The following is a 4,467-nucleotide window of genomic DNA, read 5'->3' on the forward strand; positions in this document are numbered from 1 at the left end:
CATGTAGTTTTGGTACCTGTCCTGGATCTCACTCTATAGACCAGGCTGGCCTCGAACTCACAGAGATCTGCCTGGCTCTGCCTCCTGAGTGCTAGGATTAAAGCCATGTGCCACCTCCACCTGGCTCAATGTATGTTTCTTAGTGAGATGAATCTCATGTTCCATTTGAGGCACAGGATGTTCATTAGTTAAAGACATGGGTTTTGGAGTTATTAATGGCTGAATTCAAATCCCAGCTCTTACCTTCAGAAGTCATATGACCTCAAGAAGTTGATGTCACACCCCTCTCTGCCTTTCCTATATCTCTATAATAGAAGGCTAACCTCTCATAGGTTATATTGTATTATATTATATTATATTATATTATATTATATTATATTATATTATATTATATATCATATTTTGGCTGTTTAAATGAGACACTAGGTGAAACTTTCCCGCATGATTAGACAGTAAGTGGCAATGAATGAGAAATCACCAGTAAGCAGGTGGCTGGATTGCAGCCCACAAAAATGTGAATGAACAACATGAAAACTGGAGGAAAATGGAGTAATTGATTACATTTGAACATTGGGTGCTTTGACATAAATATTTAGGTTTGGGGTGTCTCTGTCACTGACCTACCTTCTCCAAGACAACCTGGAACCTAGAAATGTCCCACCCCCATTAGATGAGACCAGTGTTGGACAGGTTCCACTGAGTTGCCATGGTGACTCTTCACAGAAATAGAAACCCTAACTAAGATAGAAATTAGTACCAGGAGTGAGATATGACTGTTGATAGGCCTGACCATGCTTTTGTTGGAAGGAATATGGACCTTGGGAGTGTGGATTAGAAAAGCAGTTGAGTGCTTTAAGTGCTGCTTAATGGGCCATGCTAGTAGTAGCGTGGAAGACAGTGATGCTGAGCACCATTTGAATTGTGGGTGCTGGCTCTAGAGGTTCAGAGAAGAACATTAGTATGTGGCCTAGAGACCAGTCTTGTGGTATTTTGATGAAGAATGTGACTGCCTTTGCTCTTGTCTGAAGAGTGTGCCTGAGACTAAAGTGAAGAGTTTTGGATTAATTGGCAGAGGAAATCTCAAAACAGCCTAGTTGTGTAGTCATGTAGCGGTAACTCTAATGAAGATTTAAAATGAAAAGGAGCAAGTAGATCAGGATAAAATACAAAATGTAAAATCTGAGTAAAAGAGCACCAAAAAGTAGGATGGAACTAAGTCTTGTGTTCAAGGAGATAAACATGTTAAGATGTGAAATAAAGGGAGTGGTGACCTCAGGGCAAGATCCCACACAGCTAAGTTTCCAGCTTGTGAAAGGGAATAAAGAAAAGCTTAGAGCTGGGTGGGTATGGTGGTGTGTGCCTTTAATCCCAGCACTCCAGTGCCAGAAGCTGGTAGATCTCTGAGTCTGAGGCCAGCCTGGTCTACAGAGCAAGTTCAAGGACAGCCAAGCTTAGGCAAGTGAAGGTAACTATCAAAAACATAAAGCTGGTGAAGATGTAACTGAACAAGAGGGCCATGTTCCAGCCCCAGCAAGCAGCAGAACTCGGCAGCTTCGGCCACATGGTTCTGGCTTGAGAGTTAAGGATAGAAGAAAGGGGTGATGGACTAGTCCTCTGCGACTGAGGAAAGCCACTGAAGCCAGGCATGTGTCGGGGATGTCTCTGAATGGAGGCCCAGAGAAGCCATTGTGTGAAGCTATAAAGGTGAAGCTTGGACTGCCTTGGAGACCCCAGAGCCATGGGATACCTACAGAGAAGAGCTGCTAACAGGGATGGGGACCAGCTTAAGAGAAAGAAGTGTGTTGCAGTCAACAAAGCTGTAAGGAGTTGGAGAACTGAAGAGGGTTTTGATATCAGACATGGAGATGAAGAACTGGAGTTTGCCCAGCTGGTCTTCAGTCCCGCTTTGGTCCAGTATTTCCTCACTCTGCTCCCTTCCCTGTGTTTTGGATTGGTAATGTATATCCTGTGTCATTTGTTCCCTTGGAAGCTCCACCTCAGCCCCACTCCTCCCCCATTCCAAAGCCCACTCCTCTCAGAAAGACCGCCAAAAGTCTGGACTCCTCCCCCAAAGCTCAAGACCTCTTCTTCAGGGTATTTCAACACCCCTCATCCTGCCATGTGATCATATTCCACCCCCTCCCGTCCGTCTCACCTCTAGGGAGCTGCAAAGGTCACCCTAGAGGGCTTGGCTCATTAAATCTGGTCTTTTTAATTTGGCTTGATCTGGCTTAATGTGTCGGCAGAGAAACCTGTCATCTTGGTGCCAAGCCCAGGCAAGAGTTGAGCATTCCCCACTGCCCCTCAACCACGCGGAAAGCCACTCTTGCTTTTAAAACCCCGCCTTCCACTGGACAGGATCTACTTTTGCCTTGGGTAAGTCGCTCATTTCCAGGCAAAAAACCTATAAAGGGTCCAGGATCACTTTCCTGTCTTTGACCCAAAAGTGGTCAAAACTTCCCGGGCACCTGCCAGACTGCTGCAATGCCAGGTAACCCCAGCCTGTTTCCGGAGCAGGGACAGCTCCTGCCCCTTTGTACAGTGTTTTGCACAGAGGCACTCCCCCACACCAATCCGGGCCGTAGGCTTAGAGTACTGAGTGCAGTTCTGTATACTTCAGTCTCCAGCAAAAGGCTTATAGAGGGATGGCTGTGGGTCCAAACCCAATCCTCACTCACCCCTGGGGTGTCTGGTACAAAATTTATCCAAATTGGGGCCATCTCACACCATACGATGGTTTGAGCCCCTTCATCCAGGGTTTGGAGGCCCCGCATTCTTGCGCTGTTCCTGACGTGTTCTCTTAGTGGCATACCTTGACAGGGCCCACCAAAGGGTACCTCCTTGTCTTTACTCACCAGGCTTTCCTGGCATTTGGTCTGGCCATAGAGGGATTCCTCCTGCAACAGATTCCTCCTGTTCTCTTTGGCTGCCCCTGTCTGCTCTTCTACTGTACCATGCTGGAATTCTACCTGCCTGCTCCGTCTATAACAGATCTGTTCTCTTGGTCTGTCTCTGCTCTCCCCTCCCTCAACAACCTGGGAGATTCGCCGCTTAATCTCCAGCAGGCTGTTATCCCTGTGGCTGTCTGTACTTCCTCACTCATAAAACACCTTTTATTTCTATGGTTTCTTACATGCTGCTCTATATTGTAAACTCCTTGTTCAGGATTTTTTTTCTTTTTCTTTTTCTTTCTTTCTTTTTTTTTTTTTTTGTGCTGAGAATCGAACCCAGGGCCCAGGCAAGCGCTCTACCACTGAGCTAAATCCCCAACCCTTAGTTCAAGATTTTTAAGATGCTCATCTGACATGGTTTCCCATGGAAAGTTTTATTTGTCTTGCTGTTTAAAAAACAGTCCTGCCAGGTGGTGGTGGCTCACGCCTTTAATCCCAGCACTCGGGAGGCAGAGCCAGGTGGATCTCTGTGAGTTCGAGGCCAGCCTGGGCTACCAAGTGAGTTCCAGGAAAGGTGCAAAGCTACACAGGGAAACCTTGTTTCTAAAAACAAAAAACAAAAACAAAACAAACAATCAAAAAAGCCCTGTCTGTTTTGTATATATGGATGGATCTGTGTCTGTATGTTTACTTGAGGCTCAGCTGGATGTGTGAAGGTATGTGGCCACTGCATGCTTGTTTCTAGCTGGTCTTGGATGCCTGAGTTTACATGGTCTGTGTGTCAGCCATTGCTACTACAACTAGCTGCCTGGGATCAGAATTTGCCTCTGGGATTTCTGACTATTGAATCTGATGAAATGTCAGAGAAAGTTATTTTATACTGTTCTAACATATTTAAAAAAAAACAAAAACAAAAACCAAACAACAACAACAAAAAAACAGCTAAGGAATTGGGTATGGTTAAAATCTCTTAAAAAATGTTAACTTAAAACTTGTAACTCCAAATTGGAATTGCTCTGGAAAACAACACATGGTCTGCCACCACCTTAAGTAAGTACAGCCACGGGGGCAGCCACTATTTTGAGGAAGGCTGGAGAAAAGGGAGGTCATATAACTTGACCACCATCTTTAATAAAGGTGACCACATGGAGTGAGCCTACCAAGAAGACAACAGGTCTCCAAGATGTTTTGGGTTAAGGTGGATTTCTGCATGCTAATTCCTGACCTGTCCTAAAAACAAGGTTTATGAAAGATAGGATTTAAAACAATGCTGGTTTACTGAAGTATTAAAGCTGCACCCCCATACATCCACTTACAGGGATGTATTTTGCTGGCAGCCAGATTTTGTAACATAAGAGTAATCCCTTTGGCATTGATTTTAGAAACATTTAAATTGTTTACACTGTTAAAACTGGATTTTGTGGGGCTGAAGAGATGGTTCAGCGGTTAAGAGCACTGGCTATTCTTACAGAGGTCCTGAGTTCAATTCCCAGCAACCACATGGTGGCTCACAACCACCTGTAATGAGATCTGGTGCCCTCTTCTGACCTGCAAGCATGCATGTAGGCAGAACACT

The sequence above is a fragment of the Onychomys torridus genome, chromosome 13 (assembly GCF_903995425.1).
Source record: "Onychomys torridus chromosome 13, mOncTor1.1, whole genome shotgun sequence".
Lineage (NCBI taxonomy): Eukaryota > Metazoa > Chordata > Mammalia > Rodentia > Cricetidae > Onychomys > Onychomys torridus.